The 19,786-nt window shown below is 41.3% G+C and overlaps 1 protein-coding gene across 7 annotated transcripts in view; it reads right to left on the bottom strand.

The window, feature by feature from the left end:
* The window catches only part of TAB2 (TGF-beta activated kinase 1 (MAP3K7) binding protein 2), a 144,222-nt gene extending 125,155 nt beyond the window's left edge, over positions 1–19,067 (bottom strand). For 6 of the 7 annotated variants that reach the window (XM_073337590.1, XM_073337593.1, XM_073337588.1 and 3 more), the window contains exons 1-2: positions 18,978–19,067; positions 8,662–8,735 (exon numbers count right to left, since the gene is read on the bottom strand). The gene's annotated coding sequence lies outside the window, so the exon portion shown is untranslated. Of the gene's footprint in view, positions 1–8,661; positions 8,741–18,977 lie in introns of those variants that run through there. The other variant, XM_073337589.2, reaches the window with a different exon arrangement.
* Positions 19,068–19,786: the final 719 nt, after the last annotated feature.

Genomic DNA, 19,786 nt, shown 5'->3' with positions numbered 1-19,786 from the left:
ATTCACCCAAGGTGAATGAGAAGTGCTCCAAGCAGAGGCGGTCCCTTCCCTGCTGCAGCTGCCCAAGAGCTGCCACTGCAGGCTACTTGCTGCATTTCAAGTAAGAGAGAAGAGAGCAGGGCTGCTCCATCGTCTACTTCCCTGCCAACCTGTGGGAGATATAGCAAAGAATGGCTCTCCTTTTCAACGCAGCTATCCAGGGCTGCCCGGGCTGGGGGAGAAGAACTGTAGAAGAGAAGTGGAGAAGTAACCACTAAACTACAGCTGCCTCATTTTCTTCCCCAGACCGAGATCAGGTTAAAACAGCTTGGGGGCTGCTCTAACTTGTCCCCAAGAGACCATATATCAGGTAAAAGCGAGTCTGTACTAACTGACAGTTATGCGACCGAAGTCTGTAGGAGTATGGAGAGGTGTGATCCCTGACTGTGATAGTGTGCTAACAAAAGCTCCTAGTGTAGCTGGTTTCACTTCCAGGACTGGTTTTACCACACTAATACAAAGCGTAGCTTTGCTGGTATAGCTGCATTCGTCCCAGGATGGCCTTGCCTACACTAGTACAGTGTTCCTAGCATAGAGATAGCAGGAGCACAGCAACCTCTCTCTACTTACTCCCTAACATACCCTCTGCACCAGAGGCTGTGGAAAGGGAAGTGTAGAAGCCAACTACGCTGGCTCTACACCTACTGGGGACTCACCCAAGCCAGGGGAATCATCAACAGAAGACTTATGGGTAGTTTCAGGGAAGAGAATTTGCCCCAAAATATTTATTATGCTACAGGCTGGATTATTCCCGGCAAACTGTCTGATCTGTGGGCAGTCAAAAAGCTTACTGAAGCTAGTCTATATTGTGACCAGTGCTTAGAATGGACCACCACCGACAATGGCACATTCAGGGCACACTGCAAGAAAAAGGGCAGACAACCCAAAAACTGGTGGTTTATTCTATAATTAGATTCACCAAACTAGTAACAAATGAGCTTCTGTAGCACCACACTGGTTAACAAGAAGCTAAAATACAGTCCCCTTTAGGTATTCCAGCTCCTGGAAAAAGACAAATACACTTCGTAATTATTCTTATCGATACAAAGCGAATGGGTTGGAGATTGCTAGGCTAATTAATATTCTTTAATATCCACACAAGTGAATTGTCCTGATTACAATTGCAATGCCTCTTATTAAGTTGTTATGGGTCATACACAGGTTAGTTGGTTTGCCATGTCACAAACATAACCACCTTCCATTCAGGCTAAATGCCTCCTTGTTTATCAACAGCTGAAACAATGGAAACTACTGCTCCAATAGGTCAGCAGAGCCAGACAGGAGAAGGAGTTGAGCCATGCAGTCTGAGGGGTCTCCTCTGGGGTCTGAATGCACACACAAACAGGGTGGGAATAATTGAGTGGAGGTCAGAGAGTCAGAACTCAGAAGGAGACAGAAGGCAGCAGGAAAACCAAGAGACAGCAAGAAAAACACTAGTAACATGGTCTTGAGAGAAAGCCAATAGAGCTTTTTGGAAAAAGGCTTGGAATAGTGAGCAAAGAAACTGCCACCTCTTTGATTTCTACTACGTTCAGGAAAACAGACTGTACACTTTTTGTAAGCAAACAGGATTGCAAAGAGCTACCTAACTCATCAGTTTCTCCCCCTGCAGGAAACGAGACACTGAATTTTGGCTCACTGAGCAAGCTAAGAAAGGGTAAAATTGTGGCCATTTGTGTTTTGAAATATGTTCTGCCTTCAGGATGAAACAGGTGAACATCACTGATTTACAATGGAAACTGTTTGGGGCAGCAACATTTTCTTATATATGGTTTATAATGCCTAGTACACTGTGGCCTCTAGGTGCTACTGCAAAATTAATAATTGATTTAGGGAACAGGAGGTCTAAAGAAAACAAAGATGCTGCATCACATGGCGGTGAGACAGAGGGAACAGGCAGTTAGACAGTTAAAAAGGATTAGAAGTTAACACAAGGGAAGCAAAACAGATTAAAAAATCAGAGAAAAAATAGACAACAAAGATTGGGTAAGATGGAAAAGCTAAGCGTGATCCTGCGTTCTCTCACTGTGCTAAGAACGTATGAAGGGTTTGAACTTCTGCCCAGGATGACCATAAGAAAGCTACTGCCAAGACCAGCAGCACATTGCACAGGCAGCAAATCTGTCCAATGCTGCTATACCTTGCCAGCCTATCAACTTTCCTTTTCTCTAGCACTATGTATTAGGTTACTCTAAAGCAGAAACCTTTCAGACAGGAACTGCTTCTTGGTCTAAATTCTCTAGTGCAGAAAGCCTGATGTGCCTGTTGCTCTAGTTCTTCCCTGAGGACCATCTCTGCCCTCACTAGCCACAGTTGCAGCTCCTTCTCCGCTATGGATTCCTTAGCCCCTTTCAAACGGACACAATTGGAAGGGAGCAGCTCTTCTTGAGGTTCAAAGCGCACTCCTCACGCACAAGACAGTTCCTTCCTAGGCTCTGGGCCTCCCACTCCTTCCTCAACCCCGGCAGTTACCTAACTCTCAAGTTTCCCTCTCAGTCCAAGAGGTGGCAGCTGGGTAAGGATAGCTGCCCACACCACCATCCACCAAAGAGTTGCCATGGCAGGCTAGTCTAAGCATTTGTACACCTACGCACATGGGACTGGTTATAGGAGAATGATTTAGTGTGAGAACACGAAAGAGAGTATGTGGGAGACAGAAAAAAAGAAAAACAAAGCAAAGAAAACAGAAATAAAGTTGATAGAAAATCCCAGAGGAGCCAGAGACACATACGGATAGGTCTACACTGCAATAAAATTTAAAAAAAAAAAAAAAAAACTTGAGGCATTGAGTCTCAGAGCCAGGGTCAACTGACTCAGGCTTAAAGAGTTTGGGCTGCAGGGTTAAAAATTACAGTGTAGATGTTCCGGCTCAGATTGGAACCAGGGCTTTGAGACCCCAGCATCTTGTAGGGTTTCAGAGCCCAGGCTCCAGCCTGAGAGTCTACTCTGCAATTTTTAGCCCTGCAACCCAAGCCTGTGTCAAGAGACATGGGCCAACCAGGGCTGTGCAGCAGATCTTTTATTGCAGTGTAGTTGTACTCACAGTGACTTAGCATAGAGCAGACTAGCGTGCTGTAGATTTACACTCTGACTTGGTACACACACAGATCACGTCTATACTACAGGTGCACTATATCAGCATAACTATGCTGCTGTAACCCTGGAGTGTAGATGAAGGTGTTTCTCCCATCACTATAGAAACTCCTCCTCCCCGAGAAACAGCAGCTAGGTTGACGAAAACATTCTTCCATTGACATAGCTGCACCTACATCAAAGGTTAGGTCAGCACAGCATCCACATTCAGGGCTATGGATTTTTATTTTTAGAAAACAACCCTGAGGACTATGGCTATGTTAATTTAAGTTTTCAGTGTAGACCAGGCCCCATTCTCTCTGGGGTTGTCCACATGGAGACAAGGTAGGACTTGAGACAGGAAAGATTCTAAGCAAGAGCACAGGCGATGCTATAGTGTGCCACCACTGGGAACAGAGATGCAAAGAGTCTTGTTTCCATATCACATAAATCCTGAGTGTAGTCCTATGTCTTTATATATAGAAGTACACACAGGTATTTTCCCAACTCACAAATGGGATTATCTTTAACACAGAAATTAGCTCCATTGAGGGGTAAATAGCTTCAAAAATATTATCAGTTCTGAGGTGTTTATGTAACACCATATACGGATTTGGGAACTACAGCCATTCTAGTTACACTGGAAGTACTAGGATAAATAGCCAAAAAAGGGAAAAACCTGAAATGTTTCCCTCGAGAAGCTTTAGAATCTCCTGCCCTCTTTTAAAAATACCGAAGGATGGGAGTCCCAATTCTCATCCCCCCAAAAACTGAAAGGAAAACCAGAATTTAAAACCAGAATTAGGATGAGACTACACTCATTTTTGCCAGTGACTTAAAACAGAATTTGAGCCATAAGGCAAGAAGTTCAACTGAACCATTCAGCCCCAATCAAATTTTGTTATAAATACTTGAGCTAAGATTTTCATGGAAGGCACTCATCTTTTCTCCTTTCAACACCTGCCACATGAGAACATATTCTTCTGTTAAAAAGGATCAGAAAGTGGTATTTCAGAAGATACCATTTACAAGCAAGAAAATATAAGGCAAGTAAATAAGAAGCTGGCAGCATTATCTCCCGCAAATCTAAAGAAACTCGTTTCTCTTAGCGATTGGCTGAACAAGAAGTAGGACTGAGTGGACTTGTAGGTGCTAAAGTTTTACATTGTTTTGTTATGGAGTGCAGTTATGTAACAAAAACAAATCTACATTTGTACTTTACCGTTAAAGAGATTGCACTACAGTACTTGTATCAGGGGAACTGAAAAATACTATTCCTTGTGTCTGTAAAAATGACAGTGCAAATATTTGTAATCAAAAGTAATATAAAGTGAGCACTGTATACTTTGTATTCTGTGTTGTAACTGAAATCAATATATTGGAAAATATAGAAAAACATCCAAAAATATTAATAAATTTCAACTGGTATGCTATTGTTTAACAGTGCAATTAAAACTTCGATTAATCACAATTAATTTTTTTTAATCACGTGAGTTATTGCGATTAATCGACAGCCCTAATAACTAACCATGTCAAAGTTTAAATTGTCATAACTAGATTCTAGAGAGTTAATACCCTATTGTGATAATTGTGAGCAGTTCACGTCTCTTGCAGCTATTGTTCCATGTTGTTTAAAACCCCTGAAAGACAATTATGCTTCAATTTATACTCTTCCCATTTGGAAGGATCTCTCTGCAACATGGGTTAAAAATGTAATTTTAAATGCAACTTTTGATTCTAGAGCATGATTTTGTGGTAAGGGGTGGATTCTACAGTCATGTAATCATGGAACACATGTGGCCCTGTCACCTAACCTTTTCAACAAAACCTCTCAAGTAATAACTTCTCCCCTTCTTTTTGGCAAGAAAAACCCCAACACACACACTTCAGAATAATGAGACTGTTAAACCACCTCCCCCCCAACCCCCCAAAAAAACCCCACCACTACACCTTCAGGAATTTTGTGTTTTCTAAATAATTAAGTCTGATGCATAGATATCAAGGTAATAGGCATCTGTGAAATACCTCAAAATAGACACGGTGATTAATATCTGTAAAATAATTTGAAGTTTCCAACGATTTTCATCGAAGTACAATTAACAATTGTGAAATTCTAGCTATTTGTTACTCTCTCTAGTTTATACAAAACAGTTTTAAATTTTTTCCCCCTAGTCATAGCTATGGCAAGGCACCAAATGTTTTCAGGAAGCTAAAAATACAAAGCTAAAAGCTTCATTTTTATGATCAAATATGGGGCAGTTCTCAACAATTTCATGAGAGACAAGTAAAGTTGGAGGACTGGATATTTTCTTTTCACAACTGAAACACAGATATAGGATACTACCATGTAACAAAGCCAAAACATCCTCAGTTAACAAAATCTGTCCAACTTTTAGAAGAGCATAGGACCAATTTTATGCAGATAAAGTGGCACAGGATTATACTTAACCTCATATTTGAGAAGGACTCAAATTTTCACCCATTCCAATTTTGTAATGCTTTCCCTGCAAAAATACTAAAATGTGGATTATGGGCCGGGCTAATTTAAAAATGCAGATGTGGACTTTTTCCACAGAAACTGGCAAGAACAAAGGTATGAATAAAACTTTGTGCTTATGTTATAATTTCATGATAAGAGAAGATTTTCTTCTCTTTTGTGGAACAAAAGGATAAAAGGAAAAAGTTTATCATTTCTTCTAATACAAAGCCTTTTGATAAATTTGGTAGAGATAAGGGGATCAAGCATAAAGCCCTATTTATGATAAAATCCTCAATATAAGCAAGCATACAATCCTTAAATTCAAAAGGCACAATTAAAGCTACAATGCTATACTTCTACCAAACTAAAAAAAAAAGTGAACTAGTCAGAAATGATAAAAAAAAATTCAGAAAGATTAGCGTGTTGGGAAATATAAAAGTTTACATATCATATTGTTAAAACTGCTGACTTCAAAGAGCATTTTACCACAGTCATTAGCATGACAACCTAAAGTAATATCTTGCCTTGATCACAAACAGGAAGCATCACTGGGGACCCCAAGACAGAAAACTGAAATATTGTTTTGCCATTTCTTTGGGATTCCCAACAGACTTCAAACCAGAAGACTAGTTTTACAATAACTCATGCTAGCATACTCCTTCTGCCTACTTTTCTGGCTAAATAACTGTTTCAGTGTGAGAACTGTATTTTGTGGAGAAATGTTGCAGATTTCAGGATACTCATTTGTGTTGGCAAGCACTTTCTGCTCATTGCTGGTCAGTGGAAAACACATTCTGCAGAGTTGCCATTGGATCTGCATTGAAGAAAACACAAGCTACAGTTTGTATTGGTCTGCTGGCCAGTTTCAACAGGAAGGAAGCTTGCAGCCCTCATCAACTCTGCTCGTACCATTATGTGTTAGTTTGACTTCCAGATACTGAAGGTTATAGGGAATTTCCTTGAAACTAAAAGTCAAGGTAAAAATTTAAGTATAATCTTGTTACAATTGTAGTGCACCAATTACTCTGCCAGGAAACAGCTAAAGTCAAATTTTAGAATCCAGATAAGGCTTGATTAACCTTAAACATATCCACGACAGAGTGTGCCTTTCTAAAAGGTATTTATACATATTTAGACACCTGCATTAGGTATGTGTCTGACAAAAATCCACTTAATACCTGCTAACCTGAAGTCCAAACCTACTAGCCAGGATGGATACCTGTGCTGCCATGATCCTAAGGCAATGCACAGAGACAATCCCTATCCAGCGATTTAAAGGACACAATAGTTGTACATTTTGTAATCTATATTTAGTTTTAACAAGTTAATCAACTGTATACTTCATATTTTTTCAAAATTAAACTCATATAGCTGATCGAATAGCACTATTTTTATTCATTGAATTTCACCAGTATCTTGTAATTAACTCTCAAATATTATGGTATTTTTTCATGCTTTGTGTGTATAAAAAGATCTTCTACACTTTCCACAGTATGCATCCGATGAAGTGAGCTGTAGCTCACGAAAGCTTATGCTCAAATAAATTGGTTAGTCTCTAAGGTGCCACAAGTTCTTTTTTCTCAAATATTATGTAACCAGCTGAAAAGCTGGTTGAATACTGTAAAAAGCATTTCAATACTAATGAGTGTTTGCAAAGATACTTCAATGTCTTCACCTAGTCCCACTTATTACACCTCTTGCTTTAACTGTCTTTTCTTTTCCCTAAAAAAAGGTATTTCTATTTACAAACTGTACTTCTATTTTCTAACTCATCCTACAAATCTTTCCTTCTCTCTTATTCCAGTCTACTCATTTCCCAATGTCCTGGGATTTGCTATGTCCTTCTAAGCAAGCTGGAGACCCATGGTGAAATCCTAGCCGCACTGAAGTAAATTGCAAAACCCCCATTGATTTCAGTGGGGCCAGGATTTTACTCTGAAATGGAAGGTGGGGCACCAACATTCAGGAATAATGCCTTACGAAAAGCCAACCATCCTCCCTGTTGCTGGGAAAGAGAAGAACGCTGGGATCCTACAGGATACAGTCCCTGAACCCTGTATGTGAAACACACACAGTGATACATTTGAAATGCCCCAACCATCTCCAGTCCCTAAAGATTGCACTATTTCCATCCTTAACTACAGTGTGACCTGGCTGCTACTGGGTCTTGTATCATTCTTTATTACTTTACTCTCCTTCAACTTTCTGGCTGATGCCAGAGGAGTGTCTCCTCACCTAGCCTCTTCTCTCAGTGAACAGCTTCTGTGTCTACCCCTTGTACCGTTTAAAAATCTGTGTAAATCAACAGCAGCACAAAACTTATCAGTTTAAGTGTCACCGCGGGTTAGTGCTCTCAATAGCAGCTTTGAAACTGACCGATTTTGTTCATATCACACTGTTGTAGTTTGGCAAAGCAAATTGGAGCAGAGGCACCTTATTAGACTTCTGCAAACTTAGGAGACAGCACAACTTTGGTTCACACTTGGTAGGTTATCTTTGTAACCAGAAAGGAATAGAAACTTTATTTTACATGAAACCTTATTTTCTGCAGAAGTTGATGGCAGACAACTGGAAAAGCTTCCTATTCAGCCTAAGTGAAGAGATTTTTCAAGCCATATATCAGATACAGTCATGTGCCTGACAAGAGCATCTATTTACTAATCTGCTGAATCTCTCTGCAGCAGGCATTGAGTTACAGGAACCTGCTTAAAAAGCCAGAAAAAAGTTAGTGTCCATAAATGAAACCTTATTTTTTTTTGCGCTGACCCAATGCTTCTGTTTCTAAGACAGCCTGCAGCTCAGACCTCTATTTCAAAGATCACTTCATGAAAAACTGCTTCAACAATAGTTAACAGATTCCTAAGTAGCAGCAACAAATTGAAAAAAAATCAAGAGGGCCCTAATATTTAAAATATTTTAATTAAATGTGTGACAAAAATATTGCTTTTTTCCTTTACAATATTTCTGTCATTTTCAAAGGTCAATGAATAAGCCAGAAGGCAGATTAGCTCATGTTCCAGAACTCCTCTGAACAGTAGTTAAAGTAGATAAAAGCAGGAGGCGAAGCTCACCAGTTTTGGTGGTCTTGGTGACAGGTCTCAAAGTAATGTTGTGATGTGGCACTGCATCATCTTGTGGTGATGTGCTGCACTATGGGAAAGGGAAAAAGAAATGTAGCTGAAAGGAGTTCAGACAAAGGGCCAACCAAGCAAGACAAACTGCGTGCAATTGTGCGTGTACGCACCCTGCTGTGAAGGGAGAGGCACATATCTGATACTCCACACATCAATTCTTATAAATGCTATAATTTCAATTTGACAGGGATCGAGAACAGAAATTGCTACAAAAAAAACAAACAAATGGAGGGTCTGTGCACCCTTCCCCTCCATTTTTTAAAAAGATATAATTGGCTGCATTTTAGAAAATGTTACGATAGTTCAAAAGAGACATTTTATGAACACAAAGAAGTTATCTAGTATTTGTCTGTAAGTTTTCAGAGGCAAGTTAGAGGCTAATAAAGAAACCAAAGAAACCAAAAAAGCAGGCTCAGGGCAAGTTATTTTCCCATCCTAGCAATAGAAATACTGGAGACTGTGCATTTCTCCCTAACTCTCTGCCACACACAACCATGTACTCCTCCTCACATTTATACCGAGTATTTTTATTGTAATACTTCAGCACCACGCTACAATAATTTTAAAATGTATTATTTAGTGTCTACTAAGTTTTCTGTACGTCATCTTCCTTTTATTACTCCACTGTTTTCCCTACCTCCTCTTCTGGTTTGTTTTTTTGAGTTGGATTTCCCTAAAATTCACTCCTCCATTATCATTTGGCCCCTCCAAGATAGTTTTAATCCTATATCCTTGTTCCCATGTAAACCTACATTCTTTTACCTCACCTAAATTTACTTAACCCCACATCCACTTCTCTACAGGACATCAAAGGGAGAGGGAGATAATAGACTTTTACAGGAATCCTGGAATATTGCCTCTCTGGAATGTGGAGAGAGGAAGGGAACTGCTGAAGGATTTGGTGTCTGCTCTTCTATCCTCTCCTCCTCTTGGACCTGTTAATCGAAAGAACTTTTGTAGAAGAGACAGATAAGGACTTTGTCTCTGATCAGTTGATGCTGCTGTTCGTCCTACTGGGAAGGAGGCTTGAAGGACCAGAAATTTCCCAGCCAGGCAATAGCAATTCCTCTTGTTCACAATTCAGATTCCTCTGCTTGGCAAGTCCTCACCTCACCAGCCACTAAGAAAGGGGAACCCTGAGAGAAATGCACTCCCTCAAGCCTGAGAAATGAAGACAAAGTCTGCTGTTTATAAAGAAGAAGGAACTGTGTTCCACCACACTTCCTCCCTCCCACACTGACTTCCAGCCCTGCCTCTAAGATAACAGTACAGTTTAACCAGATTTAAAATTTGCTGGTCAGTCAAGTTCCTAATTCAACCCAGGGCTTCTCAGTGACAAGTCATAGGAGAGCGGCTCAAGATTCACCACCTTTTGGTCAACCTTAATTTCTATTCCAAAGCCCTATCTACACATGAAACCACATGAAGTGCAACCAGACTCCAACATGGCTATGTCATAGTTAACATCGCTCAGCATGATTACATGGCAGCAGTGTGTCAAGACACTGCTGAAAACTGTTACCAGACAGCCAGCTGCATTACAGCTACCAATGCTATTAACAGTGCTGCGAACAGGAATTAGTAATGCTTTTTTGTAAAAATTCCCTGGGTAGATATGGCTTAAGGTCACTGGAGAACTAATGATATTTAGTCATTACAACAGCTGAAAGCTTAGTAGCTAAGTAGTGTGACTGTTTAAAATCCACTTTTTATTTTAAAGTCTATTTACCCTCAACACCCAATAAATACTTTGGATAAAGGATGACGATGTTATTCAACAAGACTGTAAGCCTTTTTGGGGCAGAGACTTATTTACTATATGTTTGTATAGTGCCTAGCACAATGGGGCTCCATCCTAGTCAAGGCCTCTGGCTGATTGCAAAATGTTATACAAAATAATTTCCACAATGTCATTTAGCATGACAGCTCAAAATAAAACAGACTATCAGGATTAGAAGGGACCTCACAAGATCATCTAGTCCAACCCCCTGATCAAAGCAGGACCAATCCCCAACTAAATCATCCCAGTCAGGGCTTTGTCAAGCCTGACCTTGTAAACTTCTAAGCAAGGAGATTCCACCACCTCCCTTGGTAACCCATTCCAGTGCTTCACCACCCTCTTAGTGAAAAAGTTTTTCCTAACATCCAACCTAAACCAATACATCTTCAGAGACCCACAAGCTCTTCCCTTGTTTTACCGAAGGCCAAACTCAATATCCCTTAAACTTCTACAGTAAAACAAAAGTAAAACAAATATGTGGGAAGAGACAAGCACCGAAATACTAATTTGAGACATCTTCATAAGACAATGTTGAAAACAACTGTTTCACACAGACAATTTTTCAAAAATACCTCTACCTACCATCCTGTCAACTTAATCTAGCAATGAAGTTAAAAACTGATTCAGATACAGAAGCCTCATCAACACTCGGAGTTCCATCAGTGCCAATACTGGTGGGGGATTCACTGAGATTCCTCATGGAGGTATAGCCTAAGGCAGACTACGGGCTGGGCTTGAAAAAATAATCCATTTGCCCAGTTCAGGGAAAGTTAAAAGTTGGAGCAGGTGAACGAACTGAATGAGGCCAGCGAACAAAGCCTTTGCCACTCCTAGCTTCCTCCCCCTACGGGAAGAGAGCAAGCATGGGAGTAGGGCTGCATAGGGGCTACTATTCCTCCTTTAAAAGGAAGGAAGAGCATGAAAGAACATTCCAGGGGCCAGTCCCATTTGTTTAAGATGGGAGTAGGAGAGCAGAACGGTTGGAACCACTGCTCTTTCATCAGAAAGAGGAAATCAAAGTCCATTACTGTTTTAACTGGTAAATAAGAGGGGGAAGAACCAGGAATGAGGAGAGAGAAATGTGCATGAACTGGATGAAGGTGCATAACGGTATAGAGATGTGAATGTGAGGAGAGAGGTGCAACAGAGGAAGAGACAGAGGAGACATTAGAATTGTGAGACAAAGAACACACAAAGTTTGGGGAGAGAATACGGAATACAATACAGAAAAGAAAGAACACAAGATACAGAGAAAAGGAAAAATGAGGTAACACTATATACTCAAAATATTACATAACCTATAGTAGGAGAGTGTATGGAATGAAGCCAGAAAAAAGTATAAGAAGAGCACAAGAGGCAGGGAGTTACTTTTTAAAAAAAAGGTTATTAAACAGATTTTTGATTGACAAATGCTACAGTTACATATAATGCACAAGTGCCTTATTCCTTTGCATTGCCTGAGCATTTTTGTTTGTTTTTCCAGTGGAAGTGGCAATGCACTTTTTTCACGTGGACCAACAGACTTGGCCGTTGAGCTAGTGTTAGGGAAATTTTTCAAACCCTGGTCTTGTGACCCTGTAGAAAGCTTTTTTAAACAAACAAATAAGTAAGTAAAAAACAACTTTCAGGAAAACAAGAGTCACTCATCAGGCTGAGCATATTAACTAGTCACAGCTCATGAAGCAGCAGATTGATAACAAAACTTCTTTAAAAATATTTACTCTGATCAGAAAAAGTGTGGTATTTCCTTCTGAATTATTCTTCTGATGAGACCGCTCTTCCTAATAATTAGAGGCTGCAGCTTGTGTTTAAGCTGTTAGTTCCTACAGGGTGTAGTTTTCATATCCCATTCAATTTTTGTTGAAGTTGTTAAAAAAAAGTTGACAAAGGTAAAATATACCTTTTTAAGGACATACCAGGAGACTGGGTAAGTCAGCTAAATAATTACAAACTATGCAATGGGAGATTTATAGATCAGACTCTTACAAAAAAAGCATTCACCACTGGAACCTGCCAACGTGTAGGACAGGGAAGATTGACAGAGGGGTAAGTGTTGGTTCACTATACCAAGCCATAAACTGCACACACCAATAGCAAATGCATTTTTTGACTCCCTGCTTCAGAGCTGCTCTCTCAGGTCTGTTCCTTGTATGATTGAGCAGATAGCCCATGTACATTTTTTTTCTTGACCCTGAGACTAGATTTATACTACACAACTCTCTTTCCTTTCTTCATCAACAAATATAGAGTAATAATGGTGAAAGCATTTTCCCCAGCAGGGAGCAACATCCACTAAGAGTAGATACTTTGATACTTGCTGAGGCAAACTTGGTAGTGTCTGCCAACAAGTTCTTGCCCATTGCTTTCTCCTATTACTTACATTTACAGATAATTTTGTTAAAAATGTTTCTTTCATGATTCATTGAAGTATACAAAAGTTCCAATTTTGCCCATTATTTGAAAGTATGCAAACTGGTAATTCATTTGAGATTTAGTAAAGTGGTGAGTTAAAGCTTATAGTAGACCCTGGAGTTGAAATCAAGCTGCTAACCCAAGTTAAAAGCCAAGGTTCTATGTCTTCACTGCTATTTTAACTTGAGTTGAAAACATCTTTTCTGCAGTGAAAACACACCATACCTTAAGTGTTAGGTTAGCAGACCAAACATTCTGGGCAAGAGTAACAGTGGAACTGGCCTGTATCTTCAGGAAATTTTCTTATTACAAAACTGCTTTCTTTCTTTTCTGGTTTAAAATACAACAACAACAAAAAACTCTACTACAAACACTTTTTAAATGATTTGGGATGGATCCATCTCCGCCCTATTACTAACCCATGGGAACAGGAGACAGAAAAGGTATGTAAATGAATGTCAACTACTGTGCCCAATTTCACATATGAAAATTTCCACTACACTACTTAAAACTGTGCAAGTGGTGTAACATGAGCACTGGAGGTTCAGAGACCACAGTTTGGTCACCTCCATATCTCATGTTTGGTTACTTATAGGATTTATCTTGTATCAATTGCTGCTCTATTTCAACTTACTATACATAAAGAATTGGCAATGGCTGGTGACCCATTTCTTAGATTAGAGAATTATTTAGGAATTGGTATACAAATTTATAACAATGATTCCAAGGACTGGTTTGGAACAGTCATCTGTGAAAGACTGCTCTCAAAAACAGCAGTGTAGATAAGTGATAAGTATTTTTACACACCAACAAAGAAATCTCTAATGTCTGCATCCTCACTTATCAGCTTTGCACTACTATTGAAATATTTCACAAATACAAGGATGTTGGGAAAGTACACATAAATCAGCTCCTAGACAAGTGCCCCAAAATGCCTGCAGTGCTAAGCTTTTCAGCATTTACAGTCATTTACTGAAAAACTTGTTTTCTGTAAAATAGATCTGCAAATAGATCAATATATTCTAAGATTGAACTAAATGAGAAAGCTGAGATTGAATTCTAAGCTTACATAAGTTTATTTCTTTGTTATTTCTATTTTTAAAATACTTGGGTAGGCACTAATATTTTGAGTGATGGAGGCCATACAAGTATCTAAGCCGATAGGTATAGAAACTAGTTTGATAATTCTTGTAGTTTTCTTTTTGTAAACAAAAGCAAATTGAGCAATACAGTAACTGATTATATTTAACAGATTTTTAGAGCTCTAACTTTACTCTGCCAGTTTGATACACAACTTTCTTTGAAGTATTTTATATTAATTTCTACTCCTAAATCAAAGCTCTTATACATTAGCTACTAAGCACAGCAGAAATGCTGTCCATTCTGAAACATTAATTTTCCTGAAGTTAGACAAGTGAAAAATTAAATTCCACACATGTTGCTACTAGGATTTGAGCAAGTTTTAAACTGCTCATTAAAGAAAGTGAAATTTGATCTTCATCTATGCTCTAAATATAAAGGAGATGCACATTTTCCATACTGCTAAAAAAACTGATAATGCACAATATTTTTCTAAAAATGAAGTGTTTTTGCTCTGTCACTGAAATGTACTATAAGTTTCTAACTAAAATAAACTACTGAGCACATTATACTGGAGTGCTTGCTCTGCCAGCAAGATGAAGTGTATAATATGGTTGCTTCCCATCTCAATTTCTAAAATTTTCTAAAAAGACAAAATCTCTTAAGATGAGTTTACTGTTCTTTGACTAGAAACACATTTCATTCAACAGTGGACACACAAAGTTCCAGAAATACCACAAGACCATAAACACACTGCATGGTCAGGTTTCACCAAATCAATCGTGTTAAGTAATTTAGCCCTAGTTGACTACAATGTGGTATAACAGAATAAGTGACACCCAGTGCTGACCATAACATATGCTTAGAAAGAATGGTTAGTGACCATTTGTATACTTGCTTGCGTATTTTCTGCACTGCAATTAGAGTTCACTGACTCAGCTGAATATAGTTAAAGACATCTCCTAATTCTACTAAAAGCATTCAAGAAAGGCAGACCTACAAATACCATTAGCCCAAGACAAGATTGACATTTTTCATGGTTTGGTTTCTTCTCTTCACCCTCCCAAGAAAGATCAAACCTAAGTACTATTTTAATGAAATAGGGCTGTTTAGGTTGGACATTAGGAAAACTTCCTGTCAGGACGGTTAAGCACCGGAATAAATTGCCTAGGAAGGTTGTAGAATCTCCATCATTGGAGATTTTTAAGAGCAGGTTAGACACCACCTGTCAGGGATGGTCTTCTAGATAATACTTAGTTCAGCCATGAGTGCAGGGGACTGAACTAGATGACCTCTCAAGATTCCTTCCAGTCCTACAATTCTAAATATCATCTTAATGCCACCAATCAGAATCAATACTCAAAAACCAACATCAGGTGGAGAATTGGATGGCTTACTCCCTATGCCACAGGGTATTTAAAAAGCAGCATTTAGGAATATAACATCTAATCAGGACTGGTTTACCAACTATGACCCAAGAGGTTTTTTAGGATCTGTCCTGTCAAGTCTCTAAATAGGAAGTTTAAGAGTAGCAGCCGTGTTAGTCTGTATCCGCAAAAAGAACAGGAGTACTTGCGGCACCTTAGAGACTAGCAAATTTATTTGAGCATAAGCTTTCGTGAGCTACAGCTCACTTCATCGGATGGATGAAATGAGCTGTAGCTCACGAAAGCGTATGCTCAAATAAATTTGCTAGTCTCTAAGGTGCCGCAAATACTCCTGTTCTTTTTAAATAGGAAGTGTACACTTTTAAACGAAAGATAATTCCAACACACAACTGAAAAGAAAAATCTTGTGAAAACAGTATATGCCACTGGAATCAGCTTAACTTTCATTTTTGATCACTTTATTATTTTAACTTTAAGTATAAAACTTTTTTAAAACACCTACAAGTTCTGAATCATTGGAATTTTTGTTCTATTTCCTGTAAAAACACCAACAGCACTCAATATTCTGTTTGTACTAGCTCAAGAACAAAAAAAAGCACTGTGATCTCTCAGTCTTAAGGTTATACTTATCTCAGAAGCTCTAGATCATACCTGACAGACTTATTTCTTCCAATGTTTCCAACCATAAATGCTCATAGTACCAGAGAGGAATTTTCGACAGGGTAAAAAGCAACCTTGTTTTGCAATTTGAATACTTATATTCTCATACACAAGTAGTTTGCCAAAAGCTTTTAAAACTTATTAGCATATAAAATATAAAGATTAGCCAAGAATAATCTGTTGAATAAATGACAAATTTAACTCAATGGGTCTTGAAAAATGTACTAGTCATCTACTAAGCTGGAAAGGAATAGGGTGCTGGGATTCCTACCAGGGTGCTGTCTCTCGACCCGGTTCAGAAACTATCTTTTATATCAACCTCCAGATTGTAGATGTTGTAAATTTCAAATCCCCTTGCCCTCTTTCTGGACTTATCTGGCTGCTGGAAAGGAAGAACTTTATTCTCTTCATATTCCCCTAGCTCCACCCTAGTGTCTTTAAAAACTGGCATGAGGAATGTTTCTGCTACACTGCCCCTTCCTCCACCCTCTTCATTGGTATGACAAAAGAAAAGGAGTACTTGTGGCACCTTAGAGACTAGTACTCCTTTTCTTTTTATGGATACAGACTAACACGGCTGCTACTCTGAAATTGGTATGACAGAGAACGTTTCTCTTCTGCTCTAGCATGACCCAAGCTTCTGGCTGCTATGAGATGAAGGGGGCTCTTTTGTTTTGGGTCATCCCTACAGCTTCAGTGCCTGCTTCTTTTACTATTCTAGATCTCCCATGAAGTAGCAGCATGAAATTGGCCCAATTCTTGTCAGTTTTCACTGCTGCTATTCAGAACCCTATGCCTGACAGAGAAAATGGACAAGAAGCAGTTCAGTTTTCATTCTGTTGTAGTTTAGGACCCCACAGACTTGAGATGACAGTACTGGGTAGTTTAACCTCTTCATTGGTTGTTATCAAAAGTAACAACTCTTTAAATTAATGGAAATTGATGACATAGGTCTAATCTTTCAAGTGTAGTGTGTCAAGGGAAGCATTACATTTGCCAACAGCACACAAGAGACTGGATTTGTCAAGCCCCAGAATCAAAGCATTCTACAGGTGATCCAGATAAAAAATAAATGCATTTAAATATACTTGCTCCTCCAATAAATTACTATTTTTGACCTTGTCTACACTGGCGATTAACACTTATTTCAGCAAATGGTGGCCAATGATTAGTGCACACTGGTTCCAGATTGCTGAAAATATAGTCAATTCCCAGTATAGGTGAGGCTTAAGTTTAGTTTATACAGAATCCAAAAGCATGATGTAGCACACTCTAATACAGTGATTCTGTATTTATTAATTCAATACCAAATATATCCCCAAACTGAATTTGCTAAAAACTGTGTACAGTATATTCTTTTCAAAGCCAAAGTTTGGAAATGACAACATTATTTTATCTAGTCTATCAAAAGAACGGCCATACTGGCTCAGACCAAAGGTCCATCTAGCCCAGTATCCTGTCTTCCCACAGTGGCCAATGCTAGGTTCCCCAGAGGAAATGAACAGAACAGCTAACCATCAAGTGATCCATCCCCTGTCACCAATTCACAGCTTCTGGCAACCCTCAAGCCACCACCCATTTTGTCTAAGATGGTTAAAATAGGCATTTGACACCTTAAGTGTGTTCTACAGAACAAAGCCAGGACTTCTAGTAGTAATATTAGAGTACTGCCTAGTGACATTCATCACGTCTTAGGTGCTGTAAAAATGCATGAGATGGTCCCTGCCCAAGGAGTGTAAAATCTGAATACGATTCACTGTTTAGAATTCAGAGTAGCAGCCGTGTTAGTCTGTATTCCCAAAAAGAAAAGGAGTACTTGTGGCACTTTAGAGACTAAAATTTATTTGAGCATGAGCATAAGCTTTCGTGAGCTACAGCTCACTTCATCGTATGCAAGTGAACTGTAGCTCAGGAAAGCTTATGCTCAAATAAATTTCAGAAGGGAGCTGTAACTTACGAAAGCTTATGCTCAAATAAATTGGTTAGTCTCTAAGGTGCCACAAGTACTCCTGTTCTTTTTACTGTTTAGAATGTTACTAAATGCCTTTCAATGAATGAAGCTCCATATTAGATACCTCTCGATAATGTATTTGGATCCTATAACAGGGCAAAAGATAAACTGTCTCAAGCAACCCTGTCAGAAACCCCCCTTATTAGAAAGATTTCATGAATTTCTTCTTCACAATTGAACTAACTTTAAAACTGGAAACTAACCTCCCACATATACTACATATGGAAAATACAACCAAATCCTGCAAAGACAATGTAGACAGCACACACACAAATCACACCTCTGACACTCTGGACACAGACCCACACAGCACAATATCTCAGCAAACAGACACCTGTCAGCTATTTGGCATCAACCTCTCCCCCAACACCAAAACAAGCGCTTTTGAACGCTAATCCGTTTCCTTCTTTGGTTGGAGGCAGCAATTTCTACAGCTAGATGCAGGACGGGGTCTCCCTCATGCCCCGCATCTCGTTGCGGGGCACACCGGCAGAGCCACACTCACACCCCCTTCGCACTCCGATGCGGGACAGGGGCACCCCCCTCCCCCACGGACCCAATCCCTTCCACTTCAAGGAAGGCAGCAGAGACGTGCCAAGGGAAATAGTTTCCATCCCGTCCCGGCTTCCCCGCCGGGCGACAGCCCCCTGGCCGGCGGAGCGGCCGCTCCGTGCCCCTGTCTCGCACACTGCGCTGGGGGCTGCTCCCTCCCCCGACAGCCCCCTCCCCCGTGCAGAGGCCTCAGCTTCCCTGGCCGCTGATGGCTGGCGGGGGAGCCGGGCCAGGGGCTGGCCCGGGAGGAGCCTCAACCCCTCTCAGGCCTGCGGGCCGAGCTGCCCCCCGGGAGGGGAGCAGCCGCCAGGCCCGCCTCGGCGGGGTCTGCCTTACCCTCCTCCTCCTCCTCCTCCTCCTCCTCCCCCACCTCAGCAGCCGTCGCCGCCTCCCGGCAGGGGGGACACCTCAGAGCCGCGCCGCCGCTGCTGCGCCGCCGCTGGGAAGGGGAGGGGGGGGGAGGTCCAAGCTGCCGCCGCCGCGGGCGGGAGAAGCGGGAGGCTCGGGGTGGGCGGGTGTCTGCGGGCGCCGCTCCCGTCCTCAGCTGGAACCGCTCCGGCTCCGCGTCGCTCCCGTCCCCCCCCCTCGCTGCGCTCCCAAATCAAAATAGTGTCACACAATATGGCGGCCGCCAAACACCGCGAGAGCTGCCCCGAGTGCTAACGGGAGCGGTGGGGGCGGGGCAGCGGCGCCTGGCCGCTCGGGCGAAAGAGCGCGGCGGCTCGTGCGCCGCTGGGAATAGCCTGGCTGTGAAAGAGCCCGCGGGGGCGGGGCACCCCCCCACGGCCCCTCCCTCACAGGAGGTCGCTCCTGGGGCTGCCAAGTGCCCCAGAGGGGAGCGCTTGGGAGACGAGGGCCCCCCCAGGCGTCACCCCCCCCCCCAGGGCCCGGGGCGCAGCTACAGCCACGGCGCTCCTGCTCTCGGAGCGGTGTAAGGACAAACCAGCGAGGCGCGGTGGACCCCGGCACCCCTCCCCCGGCGCTAGCTCCGAGCGCCGCCCCCGGAGCCAGAGCGACTCGCCCCGGGGTGGCCGGGGCTGCCTCAGGGTCGGGCTGGCACAGGCGGGCAGCGCTCGGAGCGTCTCAGCCCCCCTGTGGCCGGCTGACCCCCAGCCGGTTTCCAGTTAGAAAGGGCAGCCCAGCGCTGTCAAATGTCCAACACGCGAACTTCATGCAGTT

Source organism: Lepidochelys kempii, chromosome 3 (genome assembly GCF_965140285.1).
Source record: "Lepidochelys kempii isolate rLepKem1 chromosome 3, rLepKem1.hap1, whole genome shotgun sequence".
In the NCBI taxonomy this organism is placed as follows: domain Eukaryota; kingdom Metazoa; phylum Chordata; order Testudines; family Cheloniidae; genus Lepidochelys; species Lepidochelys kempii.
Note: the sequence above shows the minus strand (reverse complement) of the source record. Positions and strands in the feature narration are given on the sequence as shown.